This window comes from Patagioenas fasciata, chromosome Z (assembly GCF_037038585.1).
Source record: "Patagioenas fasciata isolate bPatFas1 chromosome Z, bPatFas1.hap1, whole genome shotgun sequence".
Classification (NCBI taxonomy): domain Eukaryota; kingdom Metazoa; phylum Chordata; class Aves; order Columbiformes; family Columbidae; genus Patagioenas; species Patagioenas fasciata.
Window position 1 is genome coordinate 34945062 of NC_092560.1, and position 23040 is coordinate 34968101.

Here is a 23040-nt window from a genome sequence, read left to right on the forward strand (position 1 = left end):
GATTTACACCATGCCACAGACTGAGATGCCAGTGTGACACTAAGTGACATGCCACAATCCAAGATCACCATACTACCCTCATGAGAGCAAGGGAGGGTTGCAAAATCCATAGTAGTGTTCAAGGGGAAGGAGGGAGCACTTGAGGAGGACAGAAGTAAAAACCTAAAGTGAAGATGCAGCAACAATGTCTCCAAGGACAAATGTGATGCTCTTGGCGGGGGAGAGAAGCCTCAAGGAACCGCTGGGAAGTGCAGCCAACACATCTGCTACAAACACAGAGTAACATGGCTGAGTAGAAGATGGACAAACAGACTAAAAGCTTTTACACTTGCTTCACTACATGATCACATGCAAATTTAAAAACAAAAAATCTCTCTTTTATTCCTACAAATCTGTTGTCTACTGGAAAAAAAACACACACACACAAAACCACAACTTGCTCAAACTGAACCTATGACTTAGATTCTTTTTCTTTTAGTTTTGATAAGCACTTTGGATCAGATCCAACTGTTTGTAATGGAGTATATAAATCATTTTGGTTTTTAAACCATTATAGTTTCCGTTAGGCTTATTAGGATTGCTTGTCCGCCTTGTACCCTTCCTGCTTATTACCACGCAGAAGCAATTCCACATTTTGCCCTCCAACACACTAAAATGCCTACTCTTCAGGGTTGCAAGGTATCACATAAATATACTATGAGGCAAACAGCTTTACATGTAAAGTATTCATAGAGCAAACAGTAGTTCAACGATGAAGTTCAAAATATTTTAGCAATTTTATTTTAAAGGAAATATAAGGTGAAAACCAGCAGTGTGTAGAAAGACCTTTGAGCCTTTGTATCTACACATTGCTAATTCCTTTTTTTCCCGCCACCTATTGTTACTGAAAAAACTCCATGTAATAATCAATTCTCCATTAAATCTTGAACTGCTCAGTAACAGTCCCAACAACAACTGTTTATGTATAATACCACGTGTGTCCAGAGAAGACTTCTGAAGTCCTGTAAATATTCTGAACTTTAAAATAGGATTAGCAAATCTATGTCCTCACCAAGGAAACTCCTGAATCTCCATACAGCCACAGTTACAGTCCTGTCCCAGCTCAGCTACCTCAGAAAATGTAAAACAAAAACACATCCTGAAACAAATCACATTACCTTCTGAAGAAGACAAAAGATCTGGTGAGGTTAGTTAGTGTCTACTTTGCTACGTGGCCAGAGGATTGCTCTGGTCACGCAAAGCAGAAACCTGTAATTTCATTCCCATTGTACAGATTTGCAAGACCTGCCCTTTTTCACATTAGTAAGTTTGACTTGTCTGACATTATTTGTTGATCTAAGGTAAAATTTTGCATGTTCAAAAAGGGAGTGAGGCAGACTATAGTGAACGTTACATGCCCAATCATGCAAGATCCACTTTGTTCTCATTCTTATTAGTCTAAATAGAGAAGAAAATGCACTCAGGACCTTGTCCTTTAATTTAGCCTTCAACTTAATTACTCTCTCCCTGCCCTCTCTTTCCTGTGCTGAAAATTATCTGGAATAACTCCTTCACTGACATCCACTTGGAAGTGATCCATAATCTAATAAGAACCTGATTTCATATAACACAAGGGGTAGAAGGAGAAAAACAAACAAACAAAAACAACAACGAAAAAACAAAAAAACAAACCCAAACAAACCAAAACCAAAAGCCCAGACAATGGCCTGATTTCCAAATTAGCTCAGCTCCAGTGTTCACTGGTTTGGATTACATTTGAGTGCTTTGCATTTCTGAAAAGTTAGGTCTCCTAATGTTTTAATTTTCACTAGTGAAAATGAACCACAATTTGCTTGAAAACAAGAATATTTAAGAAGTAAAGTAGAAAGAAACTTAGTTGCACTTAGTTAAGTAAACTGTAAAACATGACCATAAGTCTACTGTTCTGCTTTCTGTAAAACTGCTGAAAATTTTCTGAGGTAAATTTAAACCAGTAATTTTAATTTAGGCACTCTACTTCTGTTGATTTTAAATCAATGTCTCATGACAAACTGAAGTAAAATAACATGTACACTACTTGAATGAGTTTTCCATAATGCTTGTGTTTATGGTGACTAAAAACAGGGCAACTGGAGAAGACTGAATAATCAACACCACTCCCATCAGTTCCACAGAGCACAGCTGGAAATTCAGAGCTGTGAATGTTCCCACTGACACGCATAATTTTAGCACATAAGCAGAGAAATGGGGAATAGTTAAGTTCTTCTGTTCTCAAAGGACAGAAAATCAAAACTGTTAGAAAGAAAAATTTCAGGGTGCCTAAGTGCTGATACAGGATACTACCACAAATTATGAAAGCAGGGAGCTATGATGGCATATCTTGACTGTTTAGCAAGACTGGAAAACATCTGGCTGTCACATGGCCTGTGTCAGTGGGCACCACATTAACAGTGCTCTGGTCCACCTACTGGAAAAATGTGAAAAAACACTAGCCCTGCCATGGGAGAAGCTGAAAAACTAACTGGAAGAAGACTGCATCCTTCCCATTGGGCAGGACACAGAGGCAAAGTAAGCACAAAGAGGTATTTGTGAACATAAAATGTCATATTTCACAGATGTCAACTCAGCAGCCCTTATCAGTACCAAATTAGTGTTTTGTGAAGTAATGAAACACAACACGAAAAACTCAGAGGTGAGTGTCTCCTACCCCAGCCAGCATGGTAAAGCTGGATTCAAGTGGGCATCTTGTACGCACGATACTTGCACAAGTTATCTAGATTCTGGAATTTCAAAGTTAGGAAATGCCCAGTTTTGCAACCCTGGTTTTGAAATCTGTTTTTTTTTTTTTTTCTCCCGCTAATAAATACTTAGCTGCATTGTGTAACTTTGGAATTCTGCTCAGTATTACACAAATTACCAAATGCATCTATCTTTATCTTCTCTACAAAAGTCAAAATCATATGAGAATTTGCTGACATGCCCACAGCAGTCAGCATTATTGCTGGGATCGTTGTGATTCCCAATAAGTGATCATTCGCATCAGAGTATCCAGCTGTTCCCTGCAGAAAGCCAGAAGGGCACTGGCCCTCCTGGCCTAATCCAGTCACTCTTTTCACGACTCTTCAGGCATACCAAGTGTCCACATCATTTTCCTCCCCTTTTATATGGCACTTTATTCTCCTCCCCAGGGTCACCCTGTCTTGCAATCCCCCACCTACCCAGTGCTTATGCTGCCGCCACCGCCCCCTCCTCCCCAGCACAAGTAGCGCACAACTACATGAGCACAGGTGATGCAAGCCCCGGTGAGGCTGCCCAACAAAAGATCACGTTGTTCTGGGCTAGAAGGAAGACCTAATGTGTATACTTCCCTTCCACCCCATGGTATCACTTTCACACCACTCACACTGTCCAGGCACAACAAACAAGGGCCTCACAGTGTGTGTCAACCAACACAAGGCACCCTCCCTTCCTGCCACCAGGAGCAATAAAATATAGCGGGTTTCCCAGGCAGCCTTCCCTGCTATTTTTAGATTTAACAGAAAATAAAAAAGGGGGGTGGGGAGGCACTTGTAAAACTTGTAAGCTACTATAATGAGAGATATGAAGGTCAATATGCGGAGACACGAAAATTTACAAGCAAATTACTTCCTCCAGCAGAAAAGGGGGGTGAGGGGGTTTAAAAGATTTGTCTGTCAGAGGGCATAAATTGCAAGTTCTCCCAAAATAACTTTCTTCAAAGGCTTTTGAAAGCTTTAACAGAATACAGACCCTCTTCAATATTTACTGATGCCTATTTAATAGCAAAGATTTTAAGGCTTCACATACAAAAAAAAACCCAAACCACAGAACTCCCAGTGCGAAATTTTGCTTAAACCTGATTTTTTTTTCCAATTTGCTCAAAGCTTTGTGTCCAAAAACAGAGGAAAAAGCTAGCAATCCTTGTATTTTAAGTAAGCAAAATTACACGGTAAGAAGTGTACAATTTGACAGCTGAGTTTTATTTACACAGTTTATTTACTTTAGCCTGGTAAGACCAGGCTGGATATATTATTTGCTTTAGTTCTCACCCTTTCAAAACCTCAAGCACAGTGCAATTTTTAGACTGTTTCACGTAAAACATCATCTTTACAATCTTTTTCTTACTATACATCATGTACGGACTCATCTTCTGCTGAGGTTAGTTAAAACCGCAAACTAGCAGACCAGTAGCCTTTTATGACTAACATACAGGTAGAGCATGGGATTATTTACATTTCACACTGTAATAAAAATACTTTGCAGTTGCTCGGTGCTTACAAATTAGACTTAAGCTTTTTAAGATAATTTGATGTGGTCTTTACCTAAATCACAAAGCTTGCTGGAGGAGATGTACAAGTGCTAAAAGAGGATAAAAATTCGGAGCAAAATGAGAGTCTCAGTTTTAGTCTAAAATCTCCTGTGAAGACATATATTTGATAATTTCCTGATTCTGCATGATAAATATGCCATCAAGCAGTACTCAGGAAACTAATGCTTGACCTTAAAGCAGAGAATATTTATAATCGTCAGTAGAATACTTGAAGAGATCCTTTTTTTTTAACCTCACATTCCTGTTCTTTTCTTTACTACCATGCACTTTTTTCAAGGGCAAAGATTACAAGATGACAAAGTTTTATGACAAAAAAAGAGCAAAAATTACAAGAAGACAAATAGGAGATTAAAAATTTATTTTTCAGTTTATTATGGGTGGATTGTTAGAAATATCACGTTAGCCTTCAATTCCAAAGAGCAGCATGAAAGAGCAGTTGGGTTTGCTTCTGTTTGCTTTGTCTTCCTTTAAGAAAAAGAAAGCCAACTCTGGCCTTGAACAAGTTGACCTCTGAGCTACCAGAGGTTGTAGGAACTGTCCTGGATCCTTAGCCGGGCTGCATAGAAACAAACTAAACAGAAATTTTTAATGTAAAACCACACGGATAGTCAGTAGGACCCAACCACAGCTCCCATGTCAGCACCTCCTGTTAACATAGACATTGAGTTATCCCAAATTCAGAATTCAAGAGCTGCTCAGAGGAGAGATGTGTTTCAAAATCCTTTTCTGTCTCACCAAGTTTTCCCAGATACAGAACCTGGGTTATGAGAGTGTCAGTACTGCAGTGAAAACTGTTCAAATGACCAAGAAATAAAGTCCCTGAAATTCCAAGTCCATCTTCCCCTACCATTTACACATATTCTCACAAGAAAAAGTACTGCTCGGCTTCTTCTTGATTTCTTCTTGTGCTCATAGGACTGAGTTAGTCATTCAAAGTTATTTGAAAATGCCCACTCCCAACTAATGGCATTTGCAAAAGTACCTGTGTGTCTAAATTAACAAGCACACTTTTTTAAAAAAAAAAAAAAAAACCACACACACCCACACCAGAAAAACTCCAAACAAACAAACAATCAAAAAACCACTACCACCACCAAACTATCCTAGGTGTCCAGCAACACTTTCAAAGATATAAACTCCAAAAGCAAGCCCAGTATCCACTCACACAGATAAACTGCATAACACCGGAGAGCTGCAAATCTGAACAGGACCTTTCAGTGGTAACTAAAGCGCAGGTAAACATAAAATACGACCCCAAGTGAAAAAAGACCCTTTTCTCATTAAGTTTCTTGAGAAGTATTGTGGTCTTGAAGCAAAACAAAGTAATAAATCAAGCTTATCATTACATCCTTACTTCGTTTTCCCATATGAATTAAGTCTCTAGTATTCTTGAAGTGTATTTATTTTACTAACAAGACACCTGTAACACAGCCACCACGGATCCACCACAGCCCCCTTGCTGCAGGAGGACACCCCTGGTTTCACTGTACGTACCTGCCTCCCCTTGGAGCCGCCCGCACACCCTTGGAGCTGCGGAGCCACAAGAAACGCGTCCTTTCTGCAAAGAGATAAGAAATGTGGTTTGACATCATTACCACATAAAACTGAAGGGCAAATTTTGATACGGGAATTATAATAAATCCTCCCCCAATAGTCTGGCTCTTGTTTCCCAGATTACCAGGGCAGACTGTTCCTGACAGAAACCAGAAACATTTGCAGTCAACAAAGCCAAGGTCCTGATGCTGCACTTAACACAAAAAACTATTAAGCAGTCCTGATAAAAAACATACACATCAGCCCTTTTTAAACTCAATTTGATTCCTCTATCCCACGCTGGCTGGTAGTTACTCTGTACAAAATTGTTCATCCTTTGCACTGCAGTAGCAATTATTGACCCTGCTAAGAGTCTGGGATCCCTCTTATGCAGGTATGGGACGTACAAAGAAAGCTCAGTTTGGACATCATCTAGCCCCACAAACAATTACCTTTACTAAATCTGTATAAAGTAGTCCCAATACTCTCCTGCATTGCTGAACAACTGCATTACAAACAAGCTTAGAACAAGAATATCTGGATATTTGCAATGAAACCTTGTGTGTTTGTGTTTATCTTGGTGTAATCAAAGGAGAACAGTGGGCCACTCGGAAGCAATCACAACAGGGCACACAATGCATTAATCCCAACACTATTCTACGTAACATATTTCTGAATATGCAGACTTACAATACTGTTACATCACATTGCGTTTAGCATATATACTTCCTACTGTTCACCCAGCTGCTTTTAGAAGGGTGTGGGCTACCTGAAGGGAAAGTGGTTTTTAGTTGCAAGTGAGCGCAGGTCTGATTTGGATTTTACTGAAGTCAACATCCCACAGATGCAAATGGAAAGAAAGTGCACCTAAAAAAAAATTCTCAGTGCACGTCTGAAGGCGTCATTCTTGATCTAGACGATTATAATGAAAGGCTCACAGGACAGAAGGCCTCAAAAGACACAGGTCAGACAAAATCACGAGAAACAGCTCAATATTGCAGGTCTCTAACGAAAGGGAGAGCCTATACAGGGTCTACTAAGGCACTGTGTCTGCCTCGTCCTTCAACAGTGCACGTTTTGTGGTTGTCTGTGTGGTAGTAGGTATCAAACAGCTACATCAAACCTACTTTTGCCTACAAAAAAACCATTTTCGAAGTATTTTGGTCCTTCTGCGTTATAAAGGGGAGAGCCTAGTCTAATGGTCCCCACAATGTTTTCTCAACAAGATAGCTCTTGGAAATCTGTTGCCTATCTAAGCTACTACCTGCCTGATATTTTTCAAAAGCACAGGATAGAACTGACTGATTTTTGCTGTATAAAACAACTATATATTTTTCATTCTGCTGGAGAAAACAGAACAGGAGAACTGTGAATCATCCCATAGGTTATGAAGCTCTCTATGAACCAGTTTATACCTGATCATCTCTATGGCTGTAGCTACGCAATATTTAAGCAGAGAGTTAGAATCTACAAAAATTGCTGCTTGCCATAAAAGGCCATCGATCACCAACAGTCACTATCGTTAACCACAGTCACTATTGTTAACTGGAGTTTTCAGATCCCAGCGTGCTTCCTGATGGCTTACTGCTTGCAGAACAAAGGTATAATAATCCATTTTAGCAGCAAGTACCTTAAGGGGGAAAGAAAATTCTCTTTTGCCTCTGCTGAGAAAGGACTTATAGCAGCCTGTGGCTTGTACAAGCACTTTCATTATAACAAAGCACTTGCATCTAAATAAATAGGTGCAGCAGGTGTCAAACTGCTCATGAAAACCCCTGCAGCAAACTAGCTGACCTGCTTCACTAGCTGCCAAAATGGCCTGTCATGGAGATATCGACAGCCCAAGAAGTGGTTCCAGGTTCATGAGCCGAGGTCTGAGGCCTCTGAGGACCCTAAAACCAGGTGGTTGGAGCCCAGGCCAGTTTTCAGCCAGTCCCTGGATCTCATGGAGGTGGGAAGAGGCAGAAGAGCCACAAGGACTTCAAAGTCATAGCACCACAGCTCAAGAACTTGGCTCCCAAGAGCAGCGTATCCCTCCCTGGTCAGCCTCTCGTGAAGGGGCTACTAACCTTTCGTGTTTCGGGCAGAGCACAGGGCTGGGTGCGAGGGAGGCTGGGCTCAGGTGAAGGATGTTTGCAAGCAGGGGCTGATTCTTCTGCTTTGATCATGCTGCCACTGGCTGCCTGTCTGGACAACGCCTGTAGTCACGCTATGCACATGAGTAACTACTCACAGCTTGCCAAAAGCTATGACATAATTAAACCCTTTAATCCAAGGAGGACTTAAGTATGAAATTAACTCCTGTGTAAGCACTGCAGGTTTGCAGGCACCCTTTGGGTCCTCTTGTTCAACCCAGCCCTTGCAGGTGATCCTTTAAAGCTGGCACTGCAGGAGCTCCCTAAAGAACCTTAAACACTGTTGCGTTTTAAGAATGGAAGTTGTATTTCAGGGTAAACTCAAGGGAAAAAAAGCCTGTTTCTTCTGGTAACAATTAATTAAGCTTCGGGGGAAGGTACAGGGACAACAGAAAAATTACACTATGAAAAGCTCATTATTTTGACAACTGTGACTAAGTCCTCAAAGATTAAAGAGAACACCTACTAGATTATAAATGAAAGGCAGTCTGGAATATATTAGGTAGAATAACATGATAGTCACCTTAAGGAAATTTTTCATAAAAGAGCCACAATCCTTCATATGTATGTGTTTGCATATAATTATTTATTTGAGGATTTTCTTCTAATCTGTCAAATTCCAAAACATATTACTTTATTACAAGGTACTTCTGACTGTCATAGCCTACTTGCATAAAAAACAAAAGAAAAAAACACCACATTAAAACCCAGCACAATGTGTACTACTTCCTTCTGCATATCAATTATCATCCAGAAGCATTTCTTTAATCCTCTATTCAAGCATATGCTTGCTGTAACCAGGTCCCAGGGATTCTAAACAAGGAGGAGAAAGGAAATACAGAACACAACTATCTTATAATCAAATTTTCATTACTCAGAGAACCCTTTGGGAGACCACAGGGTAAATTACAAGTTTGAGAATATTTGTAGAATTACACCATTATTCACTGACCTCACCAAAACACCATTTCCAGATCAATACCTTGATGACTTCAAATAGAGGTGTATTTGCTACTCATACCTCAAGGTAGCCACAATCTCTGTGTGCTAGTTTTCTTAGAAAAACTATTCTAAATGCTCGGACAGAAGCCACAGGTAAAGGAAATACATATCTATGAATAACTGAGGCTGCGTATGCTGCCCAGAGACAGCAAACTGAAAATGTTCCCACGAATCCTATGTGCGGTTTTAAAATAATTACACTAAAAGGCAAGCTAGACTACAAAATTCCAGAACTGTATTATCAGCACTTTATTTTGATAACTGGATATTTTCCATATCAAAATAACTGTTGCTGACTGCAGACTATTTCCATGGCTCCCATCCTCCCTCGATGGCACTGGTGTTGATATCTATTGATCACCTAAAACAACTAACAAGCACTCTACAGCGCAAAACTTTACATGTTTTTCCCCTTTCCCACTCATGAAGCTTCACTCTTCATAGAAACATCTTTATTTTGCCTACCAACATTCCCCAACTTTTTTTAAACGTCATGTTAAGGAAAGACACATTTGCCTTGGGCTTGACTTTGTATGCATGAGCTTTAAGCTGCAACAGACTCCCCTGTTAAACCAGGTTTTGGAACAAGCAGCACAAAAGCCCTCTTGTGTCTCAAACTGTCAGATTTTAGTTTAGCATAAACTGTACTGGAGACTCCTCAGCTTCCAATTCCCCAGTCACCCTGACACTTCTCAGATCTCAAGCACCCTTAAAAAAGCCAAGAGCATGGATACTATCATGCAGGCAGAGAGCAAAGGACTGCTACAAAGCCTTCCTGCATTGCACTGACAAAACACGAATAATGAGGTTGGCCCAGCTGGAAACTATTTGAGTGTATTTCAGAATTCTATCTTTCCTACAGTTACAGTATTACACAAATATCAAGACAAGATTATTTGAATAAAATTAAGCAAAACATGGTAGTGGTTCTGAATCAAATCCCAATCAAGATGGAGGCCACCAGCACTATAACTGTGTGAGACCAAAAGCTACAGAGCACTAGAGAAAGGACAGGAAGATGCACAACTGCAGAAAGAAAAAAGCAAATACCAGCACTTTGGCTTCAGATTGAACTTTTTAAAACACCACTTTAAGGACATGTAGAATATGCACGTACTCACAACTGGGTGTATTTGCTTAGGGAAGCAAATGTTCTTTCAGAGGCAGCATTAAAATATTTTGGTCAATAAATAACAATTGTTGAAGAGCAGAGGTAACTGGGAGGATCCTCATATTCAACACATTTTTACTTCAACGAGGTCAGTATGAAGGATGAAATTAAGTCTCCTCTCACCATACAAGCTTCATCCCTTATTATTCTACAAGATCTCCCTGTTCTTCTATCAGAAAGGAGCAATCCAGAAAACAACCTGCCGGTGCTAAAACCTAAAGAAGAAACAGCAGACGAGCATCCAAACCTTACCCAAAGCATTCAATGGAAAATAACAGAAAAAAAAGCTCAATTTCTGCCTCTTTTGTTGGTTAATGTTCTTTAACAGAATGAACGAAGCACACTATAAGAAAATAGTTTCTAAAAAAAAGAACAACACCCACAACAACAACAACAAAAAACAAACACCACACAACAACCACCAGGAAGTCTGTACTACAAGCTCTGTGTCTTACCCGTAAGTCTGTAAGCTGCCAGTTAAGTGGAATTGCCTCAATGTTAAAAAGATAAGTGAATGAATGTCACGTATTTCCATATTGGCTATGACAACAGAGTAACCTTGAAAAGCTAAAGCTAAAATCAATATGCTGCATCATACCACCTGACTTCTTAAGAGTTTAGATCACATCTTTAGTCAGTTTTCAAATATTTAGTACCCCCCAGTATATCCTTTTTTTACTTTCTCTGATTCTTTACATAAACTGCACTTATCACTGTTTACAGGTGACAGGTGCAAGAGAGTTGCCTGAACACTGAGATTGCAAAACACCAAGGTGTTACATTGTTCCATAGGTGTTCCAAGGTGTTCCATAAAGTGTTCCAACATGTCACAGTGTTCCATATTCAGCATTTTTCCATACTTTGTATTTTTCTTTCTCACTCTGGTCTTGAGAAATGCACAAAAAACGCAAGCAATGAGAAAACATGGAAGTGAGTCTTTAACACATAAAGCACAGAACCTTTAACTCACATGACAGTGTAGAAAACTTCTGTTATTCAGTAACAGGTTCAAGTTTTCTAGACTTTCAAGACAGTTTAACAAATTATGCCTTTCACTGACAGGTGCCAGACTCTGAAGTTCCTTGACTCTCAGAGGAGGCAAATGCAAAAGCCCCCTTGGCCACACAGCAGATATTTTTGGTACCAAAACATCCTCAGCCAGTTTGCCCACTGAAAACACCCCACTTACTAAGTTGTCCGTACTACATGCACTGTGAATAGCATGCAGTACTCAGGGGCACTCCCAGTGAGAAGGCATAAAGCAAAGATGGGTTTTAAAGAAACTTTAAAAGTATGTCCAAACCACTGCCTTCCTCTTACTTATTTTTCCTAAAATGAATTAATTTTAGGTGGAAGAAGAAGAAGAGCAAATCTTCATCTTAGCACACAAGTTAAAGAAACAGCCTGCACAACAAAACACTCTCCAACAAGAGTAGTGCTGGTAGAGGTTACCTGTTCATACCAAGAAAAGGGTTCTGTGCTGAGAAAACAGGCGACTTCAGTTCAAGGAGCCAGAGAGTCAGTTCCCTGGTTGTGTAAGTCACAGCACAGCCCCTGAGGGAGAAGTGCGAGGTTGCTGAAATAAGGGATTTGAACCAAGTTATTCAAAACAGTGGACAAATAATAAAAACAAAACTTCACTGTGTTTGGATATATGAAATTCAGAATTTGAACCTTGCAGCGGTATTTGCTATTAAAAAACAATTAAAATTCACAGATGGAATTTGTCCATTTTTTGTAAAAATACAACAATATTGTTCATGTCCAAAAAAAACTCCCAAAAAGCTAATAAAAGGGATTTCCTCAAGCTTTACATGTTATGTAAAGCCATCTCTGACTTACGAATACAGGTAAAATTTGCTGTGCTTCTGAATATGCTTATCTTACTGATCATGCACTACAACTCCCTTATCACACACACCCCTTCTAAAGCTATCTTTCTCTCTCTTATGTCCAATTGCCCAAAGTCATAACACAATGAGAATGTCATTAGACTGGTTAGGGTGATACTTCGTATCATGTTAAAAACATGCCCACTCGAAAGCAAAGCCATGAGAATGGACCGCAGGAAATGCATACATTCTTGAATCCTACCATCTCACATTTCCAGTTTCATTTGGGACAGAGACAACATGGAACTGACAACTGGATCTGCAATAATAATTTCAAGTTCTCAGTTTCGGATGAAGCGAGACGATAATTTTTTTTCAGTTGCTGTGAGATGGCAGCATCGCTGCTCCCAAAGCGTCACCTGTCACTCCATGAAGCTGCTTCTGCTGCCCACTACACGCAACCAGCTTTGCATTTGATGTGAATCATACCAACTAAACAGTAAAAGCTGCACAGTTTTTCCTACACTGGGTGTGTACATATGTTGAAGATGGTGCAGTAAAGCCTTGCTTTTTAATATCAGGTTTTTATTCCCCGATTAAGAAAAATATTGTTTGTATGACAGCTGCTTGAAGAGTCACCATCAAGCGCTGTCAATTCTCTTCTGTGAGTACTGAGCTGAAGGCAGTGCCTTCATACAGGTGCTGTTGTTTTGTAATCCACTTTTTCTACAGCAAGTTTCAACACCCATGTTTCTGCATGAGAGAGAGATAAGGCATTTTGAGTTACACAGAGCATCAATTTCTTCTTCCCTGTCAACAAGTCATGGGATGGAAGCTGCACAGGGAAACTTCTCAAACTAAAACCAGTTAAGTTTCCAAATTTACTTCCACTAAGAACCTGCTACAGGTTAAAGATTAACAACACCATCACCACTAAAACTTGTAATTTCCCTCAGGTCTTCTCATCCCGTACTAACGGAAAAAAAATTTAGAAACATCTTATTTTTACTTTTCCTTCCCACTCTTTGTTATCTGACCATCGGACAGCAAACAACAAGTTTTATTTTCAGGTGCCAAGCAGCAACACACTTTTCCCTGCACTGACACGAGCAGAGATTGACATGCTTGGCTGTCACACCTGGCCTGTCACCAGGTCACTGCTGTTTTCTGCTTTCTCCTGCAGTATCGCACTTGTAGTATGCAGTAACCCACTTTTCTATCCATACTCTTATTTAATTACAGCACACTTAGGCTTCATAGGTCCTAGACAGCAACTGTACACTAATAAGAAATCTTAGTTTTAAGACACACATCAGAAATTTAGCTATGTGCCAGGGTGAATGGCTTAAAAAATCATTTCCTGCATCCCCAAAACAGGGCTGTTATAGTTATGAGGAGGCCAGCCTGCTTACTTAAGTTGTCCTGTCTACCTGCCACCTCTTACCGCTTCTGTGTCCCTTGGTCTCCACCCATCCCCACCAGACCTAACTTCTGCCACTGTGGAACCAGTTAGGGAAGTCAACTGATCGACTTTCACAGGCTAAAGCCTACTTTGGGGAGGGGAAAGGTCAGGGTATCTTAAATCCATCCATAACATCTCTTTCAGTAGCAGTGTTAGATTGCATTGGATGAAACGTATGTGTAGCACCATTGGAGACATTAAGCCTGAGCCTTTGTTGGAAAAAAAAATTGAGTGGAAGGCCCAGTAAGTGCTACACTCATTTTGAGTGTCCTCAGCCTCATCTCAGGGCCAAAAAAAGAAAAGGTAAGGAAGAGTTGAGGGATTGTGGCCTGAAAAAAAAAAAAACCACAAAAAAAACCAGCCACCTGGAGGACTGAGGGCTGTCTGGGATTAAGCCTGTGATGGACACAATGCAGCACAGCACACACTGGGGGACAGCACCTTCTGCAGGACTGCTTGTTGGACGAGATCTTGGAAAGACAAAAGTCAGAACCACCCAAGGGTAAGGCTATGTCCCCAACAGTAAACACTGCTCTTTTCCTGCTGCAGCATCACTATGAAAACAATTTATTTTATTCTGCCAGCAGTGAGTAACCAACTACAGCTCCTTCTCATCAGCTAAACCCTGGCCACAAGGGTGTTACCCTTACATTTACTTGCATATTCAGGATACTCAGCCACCTCTGAAGGACTGGCAAAGAGTATGTACCATGAGACAACTGACTGCCCCAGCAAATCCCACATAAATCAGGATATACCACATTTAGGGTCAAAATCCAGAATTCACACCACACTGCAAACGTCATTTTAAATACCCAAGATCTCAACAGGAGATTAATCTCCAACAGCAGACTGCAACTCATGTTTTCTTGGCAAGCACCATGGAAATGCAGTAAAATAGCCTTGAAATTTTTTTCAAAAAAATCATTTCACCATAACGAAAACACCTAATGCAAACAGCTTCAGTGTCAAGCATTTTAAAAGGTTCAGGGTTTTGCTGTGTTTAAGGTTATGCTAGCTCAGAAAACAGTTTTCCTTTTTTTCCCATGTTATAACCTTCGAAGCAACTCCGGCATTTTTTTATTCTGAAAAGTAAAACAACCATACTTAAAAGATCTGCTAGTCCTTTCTACAGACAGCACAGACACAGATTTTAGTTAACATCATTAAATTATTATACTGCCACTCCCTATTCTTTGCTATATTTTAAACTAACTGTGTACAGCCAGTGAGTCTGCACACTTCTGTATGAGACACAAATAAATTATACATACCAGTAACTACAAAAAAGTTTGTGCATAACAGAACTTGTTATGCATGAGAGTTTTTGGCAGAATTTGGTTAGCAACAATGGAGTGAGTGTGCTCACTAACTCTGCCATATGAAAAAACAACTGACTCTGGGAGAACTTACACAAATGAAGTGAGCAATTTATCACATGCTGCTACATCCACTCTATGAGGTTGTAGAGCATCAATCATAGCTGCTCCTGCCTCAATACAACCCTTGTGTTGATATTAATAAAGCAAAGGTCACTTTGACCTTTAGCTAGTAACTGGGTATCAGTTTGTGACCACTTTCTGTATGAGAACACAGGTGCAGATCTTTCAGTATAAATGCTTCAGATTTCACATCAAATTCTGTGTGAGCATGTCAGGAACAGGATTAACAGAAGCTTTGCTTGCAGAACATTCTCATGAGCATTACTGGGATTTTAACTCCTGCCAAGCCTAAAATGAGCTTTTTCTTATGCCAAATGAAATGTAGCAGACAGAGTCTTTATTACACTTGATAATTAATTTCTAAGAATCTTGTTTGTTCTATCATTAAGGACATTATGAAACTAAGATGTGACAGCTGCACAGTACAGAGGTTCTGCCTCAAAGATTTTTGACAAAACATGTAACTACTGCAAGTTTCTAGCCCCTGAATGCTCAATTTGAGTATTTTACTATTACAGAAAAGCAGAACTGTAAAATGATACTAAAGCATTACAGGCAAGACAAGATTTATGTGCTTCTTTCAAGTCTCAGGGTTCAAAAGTGAAACCCGAAGCCTTCCTCAGCAAAGCTGACCTCTAAATGCAGCAGCACCCATCCACATCTCATCTCGAAACAGAAATCCCCACCCCAGACCTCTCACAGCTTTCGCATTTCAAATGTCATGGTGGAAAAATTAGGTTAAACTCACCCACATGCAAAGAAAATAATCCCAACCTAGAAAGATACGTCAGAGAATTCAGTGGCAACTAATGTTACTTGTGAGCCAGATTTTGCAGAGGTGCTCAAGCTGCTTCCCCATATCCCTTTATAACCTTCTGTCGTTGGCAGCTGCAGATATCACATCACCAAAACATATACAAAGAAAAGAAAAAAGAAAGACAACATCCAGTTATACTCCTTCCTGCTGCATGAGCCAGAATAGGCAGAGACAGGACTCAAGAAGAAATTGTCATCATCTCTACTCTGAGAGTCATTCTGCATTGCTAAATACCTTTCTCTTCCAAAGCGCACTTAATGAAGCAAGTAAGAAATCAAAGTCCCCTTACAGCCTGTAAAATAAATGGGCCTTTTCTATAACAAAAAAATCATCACTCCATACTAATTCAAATCAACTAAACTTTTACATTCAAAGCTATCAGTAGATATATTAATTTCCTAAATTTAAACTGCTACAGAGCTCATTTGCTAAAAGTTTGCTGGTTTGCTTTTGTTTTGTTTGCCCCCTTTTTAAAAAAGTTCAGAGTTAATACAGTAAACAAAATAATGATTCTTACTAAGCATGACTTATCTTCTCACTCTCCCATGATGCTTCCTCCAAATTTCTCTAACTGGAATACTAGCTTTAAACTACTGCAAGAGTATTATGTAACTTCAAAGCAAACCAACACCCGAGTATTAAAACTTGAGCTTAACTATGTAATGTTATTTATGAACAGAGGAACTTCTCACACACCATCTTCTTTCCAGCAAGTTATTACCTGGACTTCTTGAAGTCTAGAAATTTTTTTTCTTAGAAATTGAAAAACACTAATCTTCAAGTTTGCTACAGGATGTGCAGACTAGCATTGAGAACTTAAGCCTTCTAACAATCAGCTTGCTTTTCTTAAGTAGCTTTTGCAGATCTCTTAGAAGTAATCCACAGTACCCAGGAGTACATAGACTACTAGATGAACATCAGTACTCCAGATTAACAACCATTTTATTAACTGTTTTGCTACTGTTCTTCTATAATTAAAGACTGAATGACAGTTTTCATTATTTTTGTTGCACTACCCATCTCCTGTTGGACCGTTTGCTTATGGTTCTCACTTACTGCAACAGATCTTGAATAGCAAGCTTCATCGAAGCTTCCTTGTTCTTAAAGGCTGCGGACATATTTCTGCTTGGCAAAAATGCTTGTCGTCTGTAACAACAGATTCACTGTTTAGTGACACACAAGAAAGTGAGCTACAGTTTGCGTGCAATGGCCTGAGAAGGCCACTGGCAAGGTCGGCCGACTGCACACCTCAAGACACGACACAAGCTGCTCCTTACTGACCCCAAAACTTCCATGACTCTCTTCTGAAACTAACAGTTAATCTGCAGAAAAAAGAAAAAATAAACACCTGAGTATCTATGCTCAACAGCTTCTCTTTCTAACATGGTATTGTGCGTTTTACTGCTAGCTCTTTTCAGCCACGGCACTTCAAATATATCTGAATAGGTTAAAGTTTTTAAAATTCTAACAGGCTTTGAAAGACTGGTGGCACATCCAACATTTAAGTGACAGCCTACGGTTATACAATTTCACTACAGCTGACCCATCCCTCCAGACTTCTAGCAAAACACTGTCACACTGTGGGTCATCTCGGATGATATGAACTGACATCACCCTTCAGCAGGAAAAAAACCCTTGCTTACTTATCTTTTTGTTAGCATGAAACAAGTAACACAAATGTTAACATTTGAAAGTACTGCTTGAGATAATTTTTTAGCTTTCCACTAGTTTGTCTTGTAGAAGGTTTAAGTTTACTTATGTCATTGCTGTAACATACGTGAGATGGTTCACCTTGTTGACATTCTCCTAGGTTCACTACACCACTCCTGATGCACAGGGATCCAAAGATCTCCTACCTCCTGCTGCTTGTCAGGGTAGGAGAATGGGTTGCTTCCTTCCCTCTACTACAGGATTTTTTTTGCAGGATTTCCTACACGAGTCCTTCCTGACCTGAGTGAGGTTTCACAGGACACTTCTTGAGAAAGCACATCTTAAAGACAATCTGGTCAGATCCTGACCCAGATGAGCTGCTGACTAAATCTCCCTGTGGGTGATGGGTCTTTCCATTCAAGGTCCAGAACTCCTCAATGGTATTTATCTCCCGTCCCACGCTTTGGTTTCCAGCTCTCACAGACACATGTCAGGTTTAACCTTCCCTTACACATGCCAGTGCAGTTGTCAGTTCCATGCCTGAGAAAGTGCAAAAGCATGGTAACTGCAAAACCACGAAAAGGCGACCATGCTTGGGAAAACAGCTGCTCAGCAAAAAGCCCCACCAGAGGCTCCTGGTGAAAGCCAGGCTCAGGAAGCCAAGAGAAGTGTTACAGCGGACTCAAAACGGCTCTTCTTGGTAGAGCACAGGAGCAACAGTTCAAACACGAAAAATTTCACTTACGAGGAAGACTTGAAAAGTCTTCAGTAACTCCATTAAAAAGAAGGTGAGAGGACTGTCTACTGACATCCACAGCACCGTAACAAGGATTTTTGTGTCTCCTGTAAAAATTACAATTTGCACCTTTCAGTGAAAGTCTGCATCACACACAGTTTGCACCACTTTCAGCTTAAACACTTCAGTGTTTCAATCACCACACAATTTTCTCTGACATGTAAACTACTTCCTAAGGTTTCAGGGAGGAAAACAAGTTTAATAAACATGATTTTTCTGGCTCCTTAACAGGCTAAGAAGTTGGCAGCATAGCCTGCAAGGATCTCCTAGCTGGCCACCATCCTCCATGCTTCCTAGAGCTGTCTTGTCCCAGCAGCTGCTCCTTCACCACCACAGGACTCTGCCAGCTGCAACCAGCACCTCATGCCTGCCATGGGGCTGGGTCACCATACTTTCAGTATTTACCAGCAAGGTTAAAAAACACCATCAAGACGTTGCAGTCTTATCCATATGAATACAAGCAGGTTTGAAAAGGTGCCTGTTCTCACAGGCTGGTCTTTAACAGCTTGCACATGGAAAACAAGCAGACTAACAGTGCACTGCATACAAATACCACAGCAGCAGCAGCAATCAAGTTCTGCCACCACCTTACAAGAGTGGGTATCGCCTACCTTCTGAACTCATCAGGATAACACACATAAAAGAGAAGTGGCTGAAACAGCAGGGTGTCTGCTTCCTAAGGAGCTGTGGCTAAAACAGCAACCTCAGACTTCCCCTGTGCCCTAAATAAACTCATTTCCACATACTTCTGGTAAGAGGTGCAGGTGCAAGCCAGGGCCCCACGCCAGCTCCTCCACTGGCTCCCACGCTGACCAAAGAGCCAAGAGCCAGGTGGGCAACTCTCTTCCGCTGCGACACAGGGTCCTGTTTCACCATTTTGACTCCTGGATGGGTGATAAATTTTAAGACTGACAAGCAACAAGATGAGCCATCTCTCAGACAGCAAAGCGCATAGCCTATTCTGGGACACCTGCTGTCATCAACAGGCAAAGGTACGTGTTTTCAAGAAAAACACACTATCATTTGGATCACTTCACTGTCCAGGCAGGACAAAGCCACTACAACATCTAGAGCTGGACCACGTTTCTCAGGTGAAAGGCTCGTAACATAAAAATCCTGTTGTCCTCCACTCCTTGTCCTCGACAGCCATGAAACTGAGATAAATAAGATCACAAGATCTTAAATTTATCTGTTAAAGCAGACAAAGCAAACACTTCAATGTGTGAGGACACTGAAGCAAACTGGAAGACATGACCAAAACACAAATCCTGTTACTCAAATCCACAGGTGCAGAGTACAGCAGAAGAGCGTGGGAGGTTGTTTCTGCTGTTGGTTTGCCAAATTTAAATGGAAGATTGCAAATAAAAATGCTTACAGTATGCCTATTATTGTCAAACCCCATTTCAATAATGTTAGTTGTTCATAGTCCAAAAGATGAAACTCACTTGGATTAGTAAGGGTCACAGGTCAGTTTTCAAAAAGCCTGGCTGTGACAATTATATCCACAAAACTGCAAAGGGCTGACCACCAGCAGAGGGAGGGTAAGGCAAGTATACAGGCTGGAAAGTCAAGTATGAGTCAACTCTTGCAGAGAAAGATTCGAGCCAGGATAGGGTTTAGACAGCATCCCGGACAGGGAGCACAGACCTCAGTTCAGACTCTCAACCTACACAGTGCATGCTGCCCATCAACCCAGACTCAAGAAAGTGAGAGAAAAATCCCTCTTTTTTTTTTTTTTTACCTGGACAGTAAACAACTTCTTGCTTATCAGCAGACTTTGCATTCAGCACTAAAGAAGACACTGCAATACAAGAACAGAATAAGCATAGCTTGCTTGGGCAAGTAATCCACCACACAGTGATAGACAAAGAGTACAGTGAGGATAGAAAGGGAAATAAAAACTAAATCAGCAAGCTGTTTCAGTGGAAAGCTATTTCAGGAGAATAAGATAAAGAATACATTTTTAACTGGCACACCCTACAATCTCATCATCATTAAGATCTCATTCAAGGGAAGCAGCACAGAAGGAACAAGACAAGGAACAGGCAATTGCAGTTACTGAATGAGGCACAACCTGAAGCTACAAGTTAAGGCTGTATTCTTGAAGAGCTGGCCTTCCTTCTGCCTGGCTCTGGGGTCGCTTCCCACAGCAGCTGTGAAGCTGTTCCTACCTGTGAGCTCCAGAGCTGCAGAAGTGAACGTGAAAATGTCAGTCCTTTTGCTGCATGTTATGAAAGCTCTGGAAACAAGACAAACTAACTCCAAGTAAGGATTATTTATACTCCAGTCTCAGTGTACATTTTATCTTTTTATTATACCAGTCTCAAGGAAGCTGATAATTTACCAGCACAGAAAAACATCATTATCACCAACAAAAGATGTCTTCAGATGTTGTTATTATTTGGTCCAAACCAAGGCTGACTTGACACAGGAGGCGCCTGATCTGTGACACGTCTGCAGACAGTCACCCCTTTTCTTCTGCTTATTAAGGTTCTACAGCTGACAAAAGCTAAACTGAGCAAGCGCAAAAATAGAGTATGTCCATGACTCTAAAACTCAAAGAAAAACAGACTGCAGAACGGTAATAATTTCTGCCTTCATGGGGAAAAGCCAGAGTCAGGATAAGCTGAGTGAATTTAGCTAATCATAACCGCATTAAGCTGTTCATCTCTGTGGCAGAGCGTCCCAGGCTCCACAGCTAACATTTCACTATGTGAACAGGTAGAAACATTCACTCACATAAGCTGGTTAAAAGTGATTCAGTCCAGATGTCCAAATGGCTTAAAAGTCTTTGTTGTGAGATGTTTGAAAAACAACAAAACAAAAAGACAAACACAAATACATGACCGAGTTCCTGTCCAGCAGACGTGCAAGGCCTGTAGTTTAACAAGACTATTTGTGGTGGCACATATTGCTAAACTTGTTGATGTACAATAACTGTAGTTACACAACATTCAGTTCTTATTCAAAGGAAAGGGGACCATGCGATACAGTCTGGGCTGTGAAAGACCTGTCTATCGGGGTTCCCTTGCCTCTGTGCAGCACTGCTGCACCTCTCAGCAACAAGTAGATGGAGCACAGAAATGACATATGAAAAACGCTGCCAATTCCAAGAGCCTTGGAAAGCACACGATACACCACGGGGTGGGGATAAGTGTTCCACTTAGAGCCTTGATACAGACCGTCAGGTTTGATAAACGTGTAAGAGGATAAGTCCAAAAAGTATTGAGATAACTATGGCCAGAATTGCATTTACAGTGGTTCTGCTCACATAATTCTATTAAAATAATAGTACCATCCAGCTCCTCTTAGTACCACACAGTTCCGGAGAACACACACCAAAAAATAGCCTTTTAAAAGAAAGTATCATAGACATACAAAACTTCACAGAATCATAGAATCATTTCAGTTGGAAGAGACCCTCAGGATCATCGAGTCCAACCATAAACAGAAGTCGGGGTGAGAATAATGCAGTGAAAACCTCTGAACGTGGTCAATAACACATCTGTAATTCATCCTTCCAAATACAAGGTCATTTTCTTCTCTCATTGTGCGATGTATTGATTCTAATTAAGTACAAATTTTCCTGCAGCGACAGTGGTTAATATGTTGTCTGGTTCAGACAGTTTCTGCAACACATGTGTACACTACGAATTTACCCTAAAATGCAACTTGGGCAAAAAAAACATGAACTTGCTCTATCACGCAAACATGTAAACATGCGCATACAAACTCCTGCACAGCTATCACACAGAAGTATTTGGTTCAATATGGTAAACCAAATCGATCCACAACCACTTTCATAAATAAAGGCATTCCCCTCACTCAGTGATGTCAAACAAATAACACGTCTCAATGTCACTGTCCCAGATTACCTGCCAGAGGCATCTTAACAGACTAACGAGCTGAAATCAGACAAGCAGCTCAGTCACAGCCCAGGTCTTTGCCATGATATACCATATACCAACAGACAAGCCCCTACACAGGAGTTCAGACATACCAGCAGCAGACTCACCAGTCCTCTTCTGCTACTAAGACAGGCTAATACCTAATTTGTAATAAAGGGGCAAAACAATGAATTGATTATTATCAATACTGATAAAATTTATAATTTCAGCAGGATACTGCCTTCCCTGCTGCCAGGTCTATTGCTTCCAAATTTAATTTTTAAAATAACAAATTAAAGGAAACACACAACTCTGAAAGGACTTCAACAGATAAAGAATTTTTTCCACATCTCTGATTTCTCACCTACAAGAACAAAAGCCAGCTTCAATTTCTCCTCCTTAAATCTATTCCCATCTTTAAAGCCTAACAGACATTATTCTGCTTTTAGTAGGCTATTAACCCACTCAAGAGTATTTGCCTTGACCCAAACCTCCTCAGAAATTTGGTTTTTAACTTGGGGGGTGGAAGGCTAGGGAAGACATTGAACATAAAGTACCTAAATACAGCTTAGGTCCAAGCAAAGAAAAAAATTGCTCACACTGTCCATGCTTAACTTTGATCCACACAGAAATACTGAAATTCTGAGCAACCAGACTCTTTACAGGCTTCTGCCACAAGTCTGTATTTTACAGGAAGAAAGCTACCTTATGTATACCACTATCCTTCACTAGGCATTTATAACTACATTTAGTTATAAATGTAGTTTCCCTCAGTGTTCTCCAGAAAAGAAGGCAAAAAAGCAACAGAAACCAGAAGATTTTGTGGCAAAGAACAGAACTATATGAAATGTTCACGGTTGAGGAGCAAAAGAGCAAAGCAGCTAGCAGAGCTTCCCAAGATTTAAGTCGTGCAGGAAGTTTAACTATTAAATCTTCAGTCTTTTGCTTTAATTCATGCCGATCGGTTTAAAGAACAGAGGCACTAC

General features: G+C 40.4%; 1 protein-coding gene across 9 annotated transcripts in view; it reads right to left on the bottom strand.

Moving 5' to 3' along the window:
• SEMA4D (semaphorin 4D) overlaps window positions 1-23040 on the bottom strand; it is a 95893-nt gene that overhangs the window by 35893 nt on the left and 36960 nt on the right. For all 9 annotated transcript variants that reach the window (XM_071802292.1, XM_071802291.1, XM_071802293.1 and 6 more), the window contains one exon: window positions 5822-5885. The gene's annotated coding sequence lies outside the window, so the exon portion shown is untranslated. The remainder of the gene's footprint in view (window positions 1-5821; window positions 5886-23040) is intronic.